This window comes from Phyllobates terribilis, unplaced genomic scaffold (assembly GCF_046119375.1).
Source record: "Phyllobates terribilis strain yellow unplaced genomic scaffold, ASM4611937v1 Scaffold_7__3_contigs__length_470593459, whole genome shotgun sequence".
NCBI lineage: Eukaryota > Metazoa > Chordata > Amphibia > Anura > Dendrobatidae > Phyllobates > Phyllobates terribilis.
The window spans coordinates 276764920-276781820 of NW_027362767.1; the positions used below are offsets into that span (position 1 = coordinate 276764920).

Consider the following 16901-nt stretch of genomic DNA (forward strand, 5'->3'; position numbering starts at 1 on the left):
AGACTGGCTCTCTGCACAGCAATACCAATGCCAGCCGCCGGCCTATCAGAGGCCAGCAGCTGACATCTGCATCCCAGCGCAGCGGCGTATGACGTCACTGACATGCGCAGATGTCAGCTGCTGGCATTGGTATTGCTGTGCAGTGAGCCGATCTCTGCGCGGCAATACACTGCACTATAGCGCTGATGTCGGTGGCTCCTGGACCGGGCCGCGATCATCAAGGGGTCTATGGTGCCATATATAAACTATAATCCCCTGTAAATATTCCCTTTTGATTGACCGCCCTGGGTCACGGACAGGGTCACCGCCACTGTGACATCTCCTCTAGCAACGACCGGCCCGGCACCGAGTACTCCACGGCCCAGGGGGCGCGTCATCTTTGGCGTCACGAACAGGATATGAACCCACCGTTATCATCGGGTATTGTGCACCTAGAGACTGTGTTCTATATTGAATGTGGCGCCCACCCCAGAAGAACGGGCACCATTATGTGCATGCTCAAGGACAACAAAGAACTTCCCATAGTGGGCCGGGTTCCAGAATGGCGCCAAAAGCGGGGCCCGCCCCAAGCAGCAGTGGCCATGTATATAGATGGGTCCATCAAAGTGGGGGGACCGCCCCTAGGAGTGACCGACAGAAAGCTGCCATGGAACCACCCCCGAAAGGGGAGAGGAGGAGGAGAGAAACAGTGGAGACAGGGTGTGGTCTCCAGCAGACAAGCCAGACCGTACCGGGAAGCCAGTGTAGCACCCTGAGGATTCGGCTGCTACAGGGGTATTACACCTCAAGCCAGAGGTGTGGTATTCCACTCCCGGGTAAGGATGGAGTGTGGAACTGAGCTCAGATAGCTGCATGCACTACACACATCCCATTTCCGAGGAACAGACCGATGGTACTCCCACTAGAGAAATGTGCAGGTACGACAGTGTCTGTTCCTGGCTGGAGTGGGAGGGGGGTGGAACATCCCAGTAGTGTAGGGGCAGATAGGGGGAGCAGCCTGGGTAGTGCTAGGAGCTCATTGGGTGCTGGTCACCTGAGCTCACACATAGAGGGAGTATATAAGGTGGGCACCATCTTAGATCAGGGTCTTTTGCAGAGTGAGACGTCGGTCTTTTGCAGAGAGAGGTCAGTCTGTCAGTCTTTTGTCAGAGCAGAGCAGAGGAAGAGAGCAGAGGAGAAGAGCAGCTCCAAGGCCAAGAGAGAGAGAGAGAGGAGAAAGAAAGACCCAGAGGGGGAGAAAGAAGGAACTCCAAGAGCCCAAATTAGACCAGAGGGTGAAGAGTTGGCAACAGGGTACCGGATCCCAAGCTGGCAGAGGCTACAGCACACCTTAGCCAGGAACCGGAGGTCGTGGGCAGGATCGATCTGCCACGATCACCCACTAAATCCACCCGGAAGGCAGACCAGGAATAGGGTCAGGGAACCCAGAGACAAGGGTTTACCACCAAGAGGCCCGAGGGAGCCGGACATAGGTGGATCCCTGGTGGGGAAGGCCAGAGAAGAGGACAGGACAGAAAGGGAGCTCAGGACCACGCTCCAGAATCACCTGGGGGTTGGCCGAGTCCAGGACCTGGTGGACGCAGCACGGCTCGGGTGGTCACTCAAGGCCGGAGTGACCAGAACAACTGCAGTAAGTAAACAAACCCTGAACTGCACAGCCCGACTCTGAGTCTCATTTCCATCCTCGCTGCACCACCACAACCCCCATCCTCTACACCTGACCCCCTGAGGCTATACCCCTCCCGTTGGGGGTTATACTACCTAAGCTGCACACACATCACCAGCCTCAGTGGACCCTGCTGCAGCGGCGGCCGTATTGACCGCAATTCAACGGGTGGCGTAGTCGACACAAAAGAACATCTAGTAACATTATAAGGACTGCCACACACTGAGCTTGACACCCTGGGCACGGACCGGGTCACAGCCACTCGGAGACTACAACCCCCATCTGATCCGGCTCCGGGTATCCCCAACAACACTGGCCCAGGGGGCGCGTCACCAGCATGGACGGAGGTCAGGACCGAGCTCCCGCCCATGGCCTGCAGCAGCCCGAGACACCCCTCACCCTGGACAGGGTAATCTCTAAACTGTCCCCGGAGGATACAGAGTTCCTCCAAGCTGATGTGCACGAGCTGAGCCGCAGAGTGGAGGAGGCCCAGCAGGCAGCAGTCACAAGATGGAAGCAGGAGTTGCTAAAGAACATTGCTGCTCGGCAGCAGAGAGCGTTGTGTGACACCAGCAGCGTTCCAACCCAGGCGGAGTCTGATGAGCGCCAGGAGGCAGCGTGCAGCACAAGAGAAGCCGCGGGAGCAGGTAAGAGGAGTCTCCCTGTCCCGGGCGCTGAATGTGCTGACCTGCTCCTGGGCCTCCGGCAGGATTCTCCGTTCCCGGGCGCGTCCGCCCTAGAGCAGCTCCTGGGCCCAGAACCTGTAACTCCGGGCGCCCATGCCGCGGACCTGCTGCTCGGCCCCCTTCCCAAGCCACCTGCCCCTGCACCCGAGTGGGTGTACGGACGTACCACCTACGACTGGTCCGACAAAGTCGAGGACCAGCAGGGACCCCCTCTAATACCTGCACCAGCGCCCCTGGTTGCCTACCAAAAAGGAGAAGAATTTCGGTGGGACGACCGGGAGGGGAATCTTATGGGGTTCCCGTGGGAGACCCAGGCCCAAGCCCTCAGTAGGGAGGAATACTGCTGGCAAGAACTCCTGCAGCTGGAAAGGGAGCGGCACACCTGGCGGGTGCGCTGGGAGCAGATGGAGGCCCGGAATATGGCAGCCAAAGCTCAAGCCCGCAAGGCAGAATCGGTCACGCCCAGTCCCTGTGTGGAGGGGCTTATAGTCAAATTTGACCTGGAGGCCGGATGGGGCTTCATAAGAGATCCACAGATATATACATAGTTACATATATAGTTACATAGTTAGTAAAGCCGAATAAAGACTTGCGTCCATCAAGTTCGACCTGTTAGTTCTGTAATTGCTAAAGTTGATCCAGAGGAGGGCAAAAACCCCAAATGATTTAGCCAATCTTCACCTGAGGAAAAATTCCCTCCCGACTCTGAAACCAGCAGTCAGAATAAATCCCTGTATCAACCTACTATTTTATTTTATTTTTAAGTATATGCAGAAATCTGCCTGGTATCTAGAAATGCATCCAGTCCCCGCTTGAACTGGTTTAGTGAATCCGACATTACCGTCTCCTCACTCAGTGAATTCCATATTCTCACTGCTCTTACCGTAAAGAACCCCTTCCTATGCTGGTGCTGAAACCTTTTCTCTTCCAGTCTTAGTGAATGCCCTCTTGTTACCGTAATATCCCTCCTTTTGAACAAATCCCGGGCAAGGTCTCTATACTGTCCCCTAACATATTTGTACACATTTATTATGTCCCCCCTCAACCTTCTCTTTTCTAGGCTGAATAGTCCTAGTTTTGCCAACCTCTCTGGGTATTGCAGTCCCTCCATTCCCTTTATTAATTTTGTTGCCCTCCTTTGTACCTTTTCAAGCTCATTTATATCCTTTCTATATATTGATAGCCCGGGATATATTTGTGAATTGGCTGGATGTTGAGTCCCATCTTGAGCAAGACATCCCGACAGGAACCTCTACCCCGGTGATCGTGTCACTTTCACCCGACACAAGAGGGAGCGCGGGTGGTACGCCCTCCAGGTGTACAGAGTGGTCGAGGAGGAAGAGGACCTGCCCCCGCAGTCTAGGGCTGCTGACTCGGCTGGGTCAGCCTGCAAAAATGAGGTGTTTCCACGGCGGGGACACCACTACTAAAGCGTAGTAGATGGAACTGAACTGTACATAAGTTACCCAGAAGGGTACAGAAGACTTAATGTTTGTTATCCAGTTACCCGGTGAGGGTATAGAGACACTAAGGTTATGGACGGTGAATAACCGAAAAACTTTACTTGTATATAATTGCACTTCTTAAAGTGCTCCTTATTGGTTTTATGCAACGAATGACCTCAGAACAAAAACCCGTTTGGCATGGCCGTAGACGTGGTCAAACACCTGGATCACTTATGCCCTGCAGCCACGCCCAGGGCCTACATCGAGGGTTTTCAGACAGGTCCCTCATGTTCACCAGAATTGCACCTTGTTTAATGGAATGGACACCCGGTTGCAGATCGCGCTGTGACCTGTTAAAAATGTTTTATATGAAAAATGTTTCATATGTGAAGAAAAATGTTATTTAAAAATTCTTATAATGTTGTGATAAAAACGTAGCCAGTAACGTTCAAGAAAAAGTGCCTCCCATAAAGGGAATAAAAGTTTGCTTATCTTCTATGCGAATGCATTCTAACAATTTGCATGTCTGTAACATACCCTGTTTTTACTCTGTTCCAGCCTGCGGACGTGCTGTGTTTTACCAAGGGGGTATGTGGTGCCCCTGAGGGTTCAGTCGCCACAGAGGTACTGCATCTCACCCAGAGGTGTGGTATCCCACTCTCAGGTAAGGATAGAGTGCTGCCCGGGACCCTAACACCTGCATCCAACACATCCACTTCAGTAGGGCAGGGCGAGATTGCTCCTAAGGGAGGGCACAGTCCCTGGTCCCTGGCAGGAGTGGAGGGGAACCTAGTGAGGGGGAACCATGTAGTGGGTGTGGGTGGAGGACGTAGATCAGGGGAGCACATGAAAGAAGCTGTATAAAAAGGGGAGCCATCTTAGAAAGACAAGCCAGTCAGAGAAGGAGAAGTGAAAGGAGCAGAGGCTCTGCAGGAGCTCTGCTCGGGAGGAGGGTCCAGCCCGAGAGGCCCAGGGCTGAGAGAGGAGAGGGAGCAGGAGAAAGGCTCCAGGAACAGAAGGGATCCCAGGGGTACGAGAAGTGCTGGAGGCCACCCGTACGCCAGAATCTGCCAGGCGGTGGAGGGATCGAGCCGCAGAGGGTACCGGCCCCTAAACTACTGGAGAACTACAAGGCTCAGCTAGGAACCGGAGGCTGCTGTACTTGTAAGGTGCAGTGGCCACATCCGCAATTATATCACTGAAAAGGTGGCCACAGAGGGTCCAGGGGACTGCAAGTCGCCCGACAAGACCCAAGGCTACCGGTTTGGGACACTGATTGCGAGGCGCAGGGCAGGAGGGCGAGAGCCAGCGCAGGAAGACGACTGAGGAAGGCACATAGAAAGGGGTTCTGTCAGACACTCTTGAATTACCTGAGGGATTGCTGAACCCCTGCCTGGTGAACGCAGCACGATGTGGGAGGTTTCACATTGCTTTGCATGGTAGACGGTTTTCCAAGCGTTTTCGCAGCTGTAAAAACGCTACAGAAACGCTACAAAAATGCTACGTGGGCACATGGCCTAAGATTTAAAAAGAAAAAACACAGTAGTTTGGCAATAAATGGCTTCACTCAACCAATAACCATGAGTGGAGAAAAAGTTTTTTTGTTATCATTCATATTCTCTGAAACAAGGCCAAGAAAGGAAAACTTCTGCTGAGGTATGTAAACTTTTGAGCCCAACTGTATATCCACCAATCTCTGATCAGAAGATGCACAAGTGATCTATCTGACCTTTACGAGAAATAAGTGGCCAAAGGTTCTAGAAACGCTCGTGCCTCTTAAATAATTTCGGCTATGTTTGGATTTTTTGGGAGGTTCCAGTCAATGGCTGACCGTACAGCTGCAAAGGACAAAGCGGTATGGTGCTGCTTTCCTGTTGGTTCAAGCTGTTTTGATTGGACATTAACCTATTCACGACATCCGCAGTACAAATGCCAGTCAAATAGCTATAAATAACAATTTATATATGTATATATATTAAACAAGCTGACAGGGATTGCAACAGGGGTTAGTAATGAGAACAATATCACAATAGCAATAACAATAGCAATAACACACAATACATCACAATAGCAATAACAATAGCAATAAAATCCTTCTCTAAAATACTGTATCTAGCCCAAATATGGGAATAGCACTGAAGTCCATTGGTTCTGCAAATGGCCCTAGCGGGGGTCTCCGGTTATTCCCGCTAGGCCTTTAAGTCTTTTTCTGACAAAGTCAATTAGCTCCCGTTAGACTTGTTCCACCTCACCCGTCCCCCTCCCAACCTGATACCCTAAACCCGATTGTTCCCGGTACCGTGAGGGAGCGGTTGAAGTGACAGCCCTCTTCAGTGATGACACTCGTCGGCTTCTGCTGTTGAGATCTCTCCGGCACGACTCGTTTCTATCCTCTCTTTGTCCTGTCAATCGGGGCGGTTTACCACGTCGTGGGTAGGAGGGTCTTCTACATTTCCTTAATGTCGTATCCAAGTCCCGGTCCTCTTCCGTAGCCGTGACACCCGAGGGACCGCTGCGCTGAATCCCGCGCTCGTTCACCGGCAGCCACCCGTCTTGCCTTACGGGTCTCTCACCCCGGTCTCTCTCGCTGGTTACTTCAGCGCCTCCGGCCTGCGTCACGTCTCTCTCTGTGTCTGGCGCCGAAATCACCTCAGGCTCTGCGCGCTCGACCGTTAAATTTTGAAATCCTTTGCTGGAGGTCACCTGACCAGGTCCAGCGTGAAAACTTGAAATGCTCACCAGATGGCGCTCTTTCTCCTTATTACATACATCTCGCACTGATTCTCTGAAAGACTTTTCTCCTTCTATTACACATATCCAGCGCATGTCAAAAGTGGGTATATGAAGAGGGTTCTTATAGTGAACCCGCCTTATACCCGACAGGTGATGGCTGTGTATTACAGCCAGGACCTGCCGCTAACAATCATGGGTGGAGTGGGTGTTTACCTGTTAAAGAGCAGCATTTAACACGCACCGACATGTGTGCATGTAATTTTCACCGCCCATCAGCGCCCCCGTTATGTGATAGCGGGTCTCCAATTGGTTGTCATGACAGCTGGGGGTCAGCTGATGACCCCCGATCCTCTCATTACGGAGCTCCTTTGAAACCCTGTCTGTGGCTGGGCTTCAAAAAAGACCATGACTTCTGCTATATGCAGCGATGCTGGGGCATCGCTGTATATAGCACAAGCGATCAGACGATCGCATCTTTAAGTCTCCTCAGGGGGGTAACCATAACAGAAAAAGTAAAAAAAAAGTTTTAAAAAATATGAAAAAAAACAAAAAAAAACCTAAAAGTTCAAATCACACACTTTTTCCCCCATTGAAAATAAAGATATTCAAAAGATAAAAAAAATACACATATGGTATCGCTGCGTTCAGAAAAGTCCGATCTATCAAAATATAAAATCAATTAACCTGATCAGTAAACTCCATAAACCAAAAAAATTCAAGAACGTCAAAATTACATTTTTTTAGTCTCTGCAATTCCACATAATAAGCAAGCGATCAAAAATATTGATTAGGAGAATCAAGGTAATTTTTACCACAAAATGTACACCATAAAGACAATTCCCCAAAATAAATGTCAGAATTGTATTTTTTTACAATTTCACTGCACTTGGAATTTTTTTTCCCAGTACACTATGTGGCAAGATGAATGGTGTCTTTCAAAAGTACAACTCGTCCCGCAAAAAACAAGCCCTCATACAGTTCAGTCAAGATGGGGTGCAGAGTGTACTTTAATGAGAAAAAAAAATGAACTTTAGAATTTACCAAATGGCTGCAATGGAAGAAAGAGTGAAAAATTGAAAGGGGTCTGAATACTTTCCGTACCCACTGTACAGACATGGAGAACCCATACGGCTAAAGGTAGCAGATATAAAACTGCCAAAGAGATTAAGGACCAGGAAGATCCATTCTTGTTTCACTACAGAGCTCCAAAGTCATTTGTCATGTTCCTGTATAAAGAATTAGGGCAGGTGCAGGTGACGTTATATTCTCTTATTCGAGAGAATTGGGACGACTATGCAAATCACATTCTGGTCAGAGTTTGATTAGAGTGTGATCATAGTCTGCTCTGATTTTTTTCGGATGAGGAGACGATGGAAAAAACTTCTCCATCTTCTCCATTCTGTCAGTCCATGGAAATTGGACTGCACTCAGATGTCATCCGAGTACAATCTGATGTTTTGCATGGACTCATTGATTTGCATGGCCGAGCGCGATCCAAATATCGGATCAAATTTGAACATGCTGCAGAGATTGTCCGAGCAAAGTATTGAACATGTGCATGGTCTTTTAGAATAACATTGGTCTGAGTGTGATCCGATGATTTGTCTGATCGCACTCAGACCAAAAATACCGCCATCTGCTCCTGCCATCAGTAATATTCTGACGCTATCAATTAGTATGCATTCGGCACACGGCTGAAACATCTTCATTAGGCCTCATTCAGACATCCCTGAAAATCACTGCGAGAACAAATACACATTATATTATATGAGGCTGTTCACATGTCTGTGTTTTCTTGCAGACCATGTTGTTTGGACGCACTGATCAAAATTACCTATAAAATTCTATGGTTCTGTGAAAGTCACAGCCTACAATATGGATGACATCCGTGTGCTGTCTGTGAGTAACATTGTAATGGACAGGGCGGGTTTGTCCATTTTTTTCATCAGTGAAGAATCGCTGATAAAACACATGATAAGAACTGAAACACTGACCGACACTGAAGAAACTCAGAACAAAGCACTGAACAGCAGGCTGTGTTTTTACATATGATAAGAATCAAAATGTCTGATTGAGGCCTAAGTGTGGTGAAAAATCAAACCAGTAACTACTCCCATTTTTGGATAATGAATTGAACAGTGCTCCAAGAAATGTTCAGAGCTTGGTCGGATTTTTATAACCTAACCCTGCTTTACTCTTCTCCACAACTTTATCCTTGACCTGTCTGATGTGTTCTTTAGTTTTCATAATGCTGTTTGATCCCTAATGTTCTCACACAAACCTCTGAGGGCTTTACAGAATGGCTGTAGTTATACTGAGAAGAAATTACACACAGGTGGATTCAATTTACTAATTCTGTGACTTCTGGAGGCAGGGCCGGCGTCAGCACCCGGCGTACCCGGGCAAGTGCCGGGGCCCTGGAAAATCAGAGGGGCCCACCGCCCACTCACTGTCGGGGCCCACCGCCCACTCACTGTCGGGGCCCACCGCCCACTCACTGTCGGGGCCCACCGCCCACTCACTGTCGGGGCCCACCGCCCACTCACTGTCGGGGCCCTGGCCGCTTCCTCGGCACCTGTTCAGGGACGCAGGCGCTGCTTGATTGCCGGCACTCCCCCCAGACATGGCCGCACACTGTCCGGCTGTGTCTGCTAGTAATGACGGGGCAGGGTCGACGGCACTGCACCTTTAATTGTGCTTGTGTGTCGCCCCTGCCGCGTCATTACTAGCAGACACAGCCGCACAGCGCGCGGCCATGTCTGGGGGGAGTGCCAGCAATCAAACACCGTCGGAGCAGAGGTCCTGCACAGATGGGCGGGAGCGGCCCAGACCAGACCGCAAGTGGGCCCCTCTGATGTTTCAGGGCCATGAAGTCTGTGACACGCCGGGGGCCCTGCACTGCCCCATACCTGAGGAGCTGCTGGACAGGACACTGGACCGGGGACAGGTGAGTGAGGCTTCCCCAATCCCCATATTAAAAATATTTGTAATGGGTCTGTGTGAGTTCATGTATGTGAATGTCAGTGTGTATGACTGTGTATATATATTTGTCTGTTTTATATATGTCTTTAAGAATTTGTGTAAAAATGTTTGTATGTCTGTATGTGTACATATCTGTGTACCGTGTGTGCGTGCATATGTCTGCGTACCGTGTGTACATATGTCTGTGACGCGCCCCTGGGCCTGTGTCGCGCTGCGTTGCGCACGCGGGAGCTTACCCGGAGCCGGGTCTGTTGAGGGTTGTAGTCTCGTGGCGGTGACCCGGTCCGTGCCCAGGGAGTCAAACTGAGCGGCGATGTATCAGCGGTAGATGTTGGACGACTACGCCACCCATTGAGTACAGCTAAGGAGCTGCTGCTGCAGGGCAGACCGCTGAGGCCGGTGGTAGGATTGTGCAGCGTGATAGTATAACCCCCAACGGGAGGGGTATGGCCTCAGGGCAGCCGACGTGGATGATGGGGGTAGCAGGAACCACTCGGAGACGGTACGGTGTAGTTCAGGGTCTTTACTGGTGACAAAGATAGACCCTCCCGGAGTACTGGCTAGCGATTGGGGCCTGGTCAGTCCTTGAGCAGATGGGATCTCCCCTGGCCAGGCGGAGTTGTAGGCCTCCCAAACTAACTGTACTCTTCTGGCTACCTTGCTAGAGGCGGGTATAAGTAGCCCACGTCCCTCAGTGTACCATGTGGTGCTCACCCGTATGGCCGGTGACTCGGGGCCTTCTAGTAGCTTCCGCTCCACGACGGCGGTGCTGGTCCCATGCGTGTGACCGTGCCTTCGGGTTTCTTGGCCAGAGGACCTGGAATCCCCTGCCTGACGGATTCTGCTGCTGGGTAGGAGTTAGTCCCCACAGCCTCGGACTCCGGGTCCGGTAAGAAATCTTCTCAGTCAGGGCGAGCTCTGCAGCTGCCAGCCCCTGACTCCTTGTAACACTGCTCCCACAGAGCTCCTGATGTTCTGTTCCTATATTTGCTTCTTTTCTCTGTCTCTACTTCTTCTCTACTCACTAACCCTGCCTCAGCCCCAGTTTTATATAGGGGAAGTTCTTCCCCTCCCAGGACTGTGCAGGAGGTGTGGCATGCATAGGATTCCTGACCAAGAGACCTCCCACCTGCTCTCAGACGTAATATCTCTATCACTGTGGCAACCAGACCCCTGGGGTGTCACATTCCCCCCTAGTGAAATTTAGTACTCCGGGACTAAACATATTTTAGAAAAACATAACAAGATATAACAATAACAATACAATAAAGAAACACATAAAGGTGGTCACGGCATGTCCGTAACCGGGTGCAGTCTTTGAAGAAAGCAAGGTGTCCATTTCACCAAAACAGGGAGACGTAACCAGGTAGGGGTCTGTCCTGCCCCGAGTCCTTAACAGTCTTTAGTCCGTCCTGGGTTACGCTCCAACTATGTACACAGGATTCCCGGTAAATCCACCAAAGACTCCTATAAACAACTAGAAACACATAATTATACACAAGCAACAAGAAAAACAGGTAACCACAAATAAAACAATTTATACACTTCAAATCCTCCAACGTGCGGGTAACTGGCCTCTAGTGGCCCTAGTGGACCTACGGAGCTGACTGTCTGGCCCTGAACTACAGGGTGTAGGAGCTGTCAAGGGTAAATTGGGCAGCTGTCTATGGGCCCTTTGGCTCACTAGGGATATGGCAGGCTCACTGCAAGCAGAGGGTTGATCCTCCTGATCTGCTGGTGTGGGGTCTTCTGCCTCCTGGACCGGCTGTTCTTCCAGCTCTACCTGTTGCTCCGTAGGTGCTTGGGATGCTGGTTGGAGGAAGGTGAGTACGGGTACCACAACTGCACCATTGACTTGAGTCCAAGACCGAGGGAAGTCTCCGAGCAAAGTACTAACCATATCTTCCCTTTCCTCTACGGGTCGATGGTCTTCTTGTTCCTCTTCAGGGTTCCGTAGCTGTTCAGGACACTTCTTCAGGTGATCCCGGGATACAATGGCTGTGGTCTCCCCTCCGTCTTTACTGATGGTACAGACCTTCGGGTTCTCGTGGCTTGAGGGCAGTACGGTGTACGGGTCCTTCTCCCACTGGTCGTCCAACTTGTGGAGCCGTCTTTTCCTCTTCAAGACCTGCTCTCCGGGCACCAGGGGAACAGCGGGAGCATACTGGTTGTAAGTTTTCTCTTGTCTCTCCCTAGCCTGACAGAGACTTCGCTCCACGCTCTCCTGTACTTTCCGGTACTGCTGCTGCCTCTCTGTGTCCCAGTCTGCTTCTGGTGAAGTGTCCTCGGGTGTCAGGACTCCCATTTCCAGGTCAACAGGTAACTTACCAGGTCTCGCCCTCATTAGGTAAGCCGGGGTACAGTTGGTGGAACCTACCGGGATGTGGTTGTATAGGTCCACCAGATCGGGCAGCTTCTCAGGCCACAGACTGCGTTCTTCCAGGGGCAACGTTTTCAGAAGATCCATTACCACCTGGTTCATTTTCTCACAGAGTCCATTAGTTTGCGGATGATAGGGTGTCGTCCTTATCTTCCGGCAGCCATACAGATTGCAGAATTCCTGGAAGACCTCCGCTTCAAAGGCAGGTCCCTGGTCCGTCAGCACTTGGTCCGGGTACCCGTGTGGACGGCAGAAGTGCTGCTGGAAGGCTCTAGCTGCTGTTTGAGCCGTTAAGTCCTTGACGGGGACGACAACCAAGAACCGGGAGTAATGATCCACGATGGTTAACGCGTAGACGTAGCCACTTCTGCTTGGGGTCAGTTTTACATGATCCAAGGCTACCAGTTCCAACGGCTGCCGGGTGACGATGGACTGCAGGGGAGTCTTCTGGCTGGCACGGTCCTTCCTCCTCAGGTTGCACGGGCCACAGTCTCTGCACCACCTCTCGATGGTTCCCCTCATGCCTACCCAATGGAACCGCCCGCGCAGCAGGAACTCCAGCTTCTTCCATCCGAAATGCCCAGCTCCATCATGGTATGCCTCCATCACCATGGCTGCGTCTCGTCGTGGCACCACTACTTGCCAGATTAGTTCATGCGTCCGGGAGTTAACCATCCTGCGGCACAACTTCCCCTTGTAAAGGAACAGTCTACTCTTTTCTGCCCACAGTTGCTTGGCTTCCTCCGGAGCGTCTGGGTCAAGGCGAGCCTCTGGCCGAGTCAGCATCTCTTTCACCAGCCGGACGGCAGGGTCACTGTCTTGCGTTTCCGCCCAGTTGTAGTGAGGTAAGGGGTTAAGCGTAGCGCCTTGCTTACTCCTTACCCGATGGGAATACTGGATAGTCCCATGACGGTGAAACGCGGGGAGTTCGACTTCTTCCAGTCCCTCTGGATCTTCTCCTACGTCCGGTAGGTTTGGCATCCTGGACAGGGCGTCCGCGTTGGTATTGGAGCGTCCTGCCCGGTATTTGATGGTGAACTCGTAGTTGGACAGGCGGGCCATCCATCTCTGCTCTAGGGCACCGAGTCTTGCCGTGTCCAGGTGTGTCAACGGGTTGTTATCCGTGTACACGACGAACCGGGAAGAAGCGAGGTAGTGCTTAAAGCGTTCGGTGACTGCCCACACCACTGCCAGGAACTCTAGCTTAAATGAGCTGTAATTCTCAGGGTTTCTTTTGGTGGGTCGCAGTTTTCGGCTGGCGTAAGCGATTACTCGCTCCTTCCCCTCCTGGATCTGGGACAACACGGCTCCTAGCCCGATGTTACTTGCGTCGGTGTAGAGGATAAAGGGCTGGCTGTAATCCGGGTACGCCAGGATTTCATCCCCCGTGAGGGCCATCTTCAGCTGGCGGAAGGACTCTTCTTCTAACTTCTCCCATCTGAAGGGCGGCTTCTGGTTCTTGGCCTTCCGGGACTGGCCTATCAGGAGGTCCTGCATAGGAGCTGCCTTTTTGGTGAAACCGGGGATGAACCTGCGGTAGTAGCCTACCAACCCGAGGAACTGCCGCACTTCCTTTACACTGGAGGGACTTGGCCATTCCTTAATTGCGGTGATCTTATCAGGGTCGGGAGCCACTCCGTCAGCGCTCACCACGTGTCCCAGGTACTGCACCTTTGGTTTCAGGAGGTGACACTTGGAGGGTTTCACCTTTAGGCCGTAGCTTGCCAGAGCTTCGAACACTTCCGCCAGGTGTTTCAGGTGGTCCTCATAAGTCTTAGAATATACGATGACATCGTCCAGGTACAACAGGACCGTCTCGAAGTTTCTGTGGCCCAGACAGCACTCCATTAATCGTTGGAAGGTTCCTGGTGCGTTGCAGAGTCCGAACGGCATACAGGTAAACTCGCTAAGTCCCATCGGGGTGGTGAATGCGGTCTTCTCCCGGTCCGCCTCTGCTACAGGAACCTGCCAGTACCCACTAGTGAGATCCAAGGTAGAGAAGAAGTTAGCAGATCTTAAAGCAGCCAAAGACTCCTCTATCCTTGGTAAGGGGTACGCATCCTTGTGTGTGATACGGTTGATTTTCCGGTAATCTACACACATCCTCATGGTGTTGTCTTTCTTTTTGACTAAGACTAGTGGAGCTGCCCAGGGGCTACAGCTATCCCTGATCACCCCAGCCTCCTTCATGTCTCTAAGCATCCCCTTGGCGTGTTGGTAGTGTGCAGGGGGTACGGGTCGATACCTCTCTTTTATGGGAGGATGGTCTCCCGTGGGGATGTGGTGTTCTACCCCCTTGACTCGCCCGAAGTCTAACGGGTGTTTACTAAACACTCTCTCGTACTCTTGAACCACCCGATAGACTCCCTGTTTCTGGTGTGAGGGAGTGGAGTCAGTACCCAAATGTAGTTGCTGACACCAGTCCTCCATTGTTTTCTTAGAGCCGTTACCTTCCTCCGGGTGAGATGGAGGCAAGGGTTCCACAGATTGTATAGCATTTTGGCTAATGGTATATAATTTGGCCAGCGTGGCATACCGGGGCAGGTACACTTCCCTCTTCCCGATATTGATTATGCGAACGGGCACCCTCCCATGGCGTACATTAACCACCCCCCGTGCTGTCAAGATGGTGGGCCTACTGTCTGAGTAAACTGGTTCTACCATTGCCTGGTAATCTCTACCTCTCAGACCAATAGCTGCCCGGCACCAAATCATCATTTCACTTTTTGGGGGCATGGCAATAGGGAAAGGGTCACACATTCTCACGCTACCAATCTCACCGCCGGAGAGTTCCACCTGTTGCCGTCGCATCAGTGCCCGGATCTCTTTTTGGAGCACTCGCTGCTCGCCGGAGCTGGCGTTCTTGGCAACCTGCTGTAAAAGGAAAATCACCTCTGCAAGACAATTTTCAATTACATTAGTTCCTAGAGTTATCTTTGGGTGACTCTCGTGTTTGTCAATGTCTACAATGATCAGTCCCTGTGCTGCCAGTTCGACTCTACCGATTTTAATGGTCACCTCTTTAAATCCAATCTGTGGCACAGGCTGACCATTACTGGCGATGATACTCAAGTCGTCGTCAGGGTATCAGGGTAGCGGGTGATATCCGAGTCATTCCAGTACTGCTTGAAGAGCACGTACGGGATGGTGGTGACCTGTGACCCGGTGTCCAGTAGGGCACTCATAGGAATGCCATCCAGTACCACGGGTAAGACTGGACGTCCTCCCACATATTTGTCGCGCCAGTTCGATGGGCCTGGTGATCTTTTTCCTGGGGGTTGGCCCTCTACCCCAGGTTGTGCCAGTTTAAAGGACAGTACCTTGCCATATGTCCGGGTTGATTGCAGCGGCAGCAGATGGGTCGTCCGTCCTCGTTGTATCGGTCGCTGGGTCTCCCTCTGGCCGGTGGGGTCCTCCTTGGTCGACGCCACGGGATGTCCTCCGGTCCGGATGCCAGCTGGATCTTCCCTGGAGTGGAAACCTGTAAAGATTGCACAGTTCGGGTTAGAGCAGCAACGCTTTTAGCTAGCTCTTGGACCTGATGGTGCAGGTCTGGAGCCGGGTCATTGTTCAAAGCCTGCGCATCAGCTCCCACAGGCCCTGCCGACAAGGGTGCCGCCTCCTGGTGGTAAGTGGTAGTGGGGCGTCTGTGGGTCACAACGCCACCTGGTGCCGGTTCTCGGAGCACCCGGATGGCTCTGTCCTTGAACTGTGCAAATCCCAGATGAGGGTCCTGTAAGGCCATTGCCCGCAACTGGGTTCGGTGGGCATTGCAATATAAACCCTCTATAAATTGTTCAGTCAACAGCCTGTCCTCGTCTCCCACGCCGTCAGGGTCGGTCTGCTTAATGGCTCTCAGGGCCTCTTGTAGGTTCAGGGCATAGTCCCTTATACTCTCGTATGCTCGCTGCTTGCACCCGTAGAATCTAAGCTTGATCTCGGCTGAGGTGCGGGTATCAAAGGTGTCCCTCAGCCGGGTTAGTATCCCTGCGACAGTCCTCCCCCCAGGTGGCCAGGACTTTACCTCCCTTCGGGCTGCCCCAGTTAATTGGGCCACCAGGATGCTCACTTTTTGCTCTTCTGTGAGGGGGTACACCTGGAAGAGGCTATCCAGCTTTTCTCTAAAGTCATGCAGGGTATGTGACTCCCCTGAGTACTGGGGTAGCCAGGCCGCTCCCGGGATATAGGGCATGGTGAAAGGCATGACTGCAGCAGCGGTGGCGCTGGCGGGGGTTGAGGCAGTGAAGCTCTCCTCCGTATCCGACATCCTCCTCCCCCCTAGTGGACCGTGGCCTACCTTGCGATGATCCTCTTCCGTAGGCCGCGGCTCCGCAGTAGATCGTCAGGGTTGAGGACCTTCCGTCGCGCTCCTGTGACGTCGGCGTCTGCTGGGCTCCTTCCAGGACCTTACGCGACGTCCGGACGTGAGGCGGGGCTTCAGTTCTCGCGCGCTTTCGGAGTCCACGCCCCTCTTCTTCCCGCGCGACGTCTTCAAGATGGCGTCCAACGGCGGGAAAACTCCACGGAAGGCGGGAAGAAGGCTGAAAATGGCGCCGGATGGCGGGAATCTTCACCGATGGCGGGAAGAAGGCTGAAGATGGCGCCGGATGGCGGGAATCTTCACCACAGGTAAGTTTGAACAGTCTTTTTCAGGCACGCAGTACCCGGTGGTTGCGGGCACGAAATCCTGCCGACTACGCCAAAAGTTGACGCGCCCTTGGGCCTGTGTCGCGCTGCGTTGCGCACGCGGGAGCTTACCCGGAGCCGGATCTGTTGAGGGTTGTAGTCTCGTGGCGGTGACCCGGTCCGTGCCCAGGGAGTCAAACTGAGCGGCGATGTATCAGCGGTAGATGTTGGACGACTACGCCACCCGTTGAGTACAGCTAAGGAGCTGCTGCTGCAGGGCAGACCGCTGAGGCCGGTGGTAGGATTGTGCAGCGTGATAGTATAACCCCCAACGGGAGGGGTATGGCCTCAGGGCAGCTGACGTGGATGATGGGGGTAGCAGG

The 16901-nt window shown here is 52.3% G+C and overlaps 1 protein-coding gene across 32 annotated transcripts in view; it reads right to left on the reverse strand.

Moving 5' to 3' along the window:
* VSIG4 (V-set and immunoglobulin domain containing 4) overlaps nt 1-16901 on the reverse strand; it is a 791917-nt gene that overhangs the window by 672088 nt on the left and 102928 nt on the right. The gene's annotated exons all lie outside the window — the stretch shown is intronic.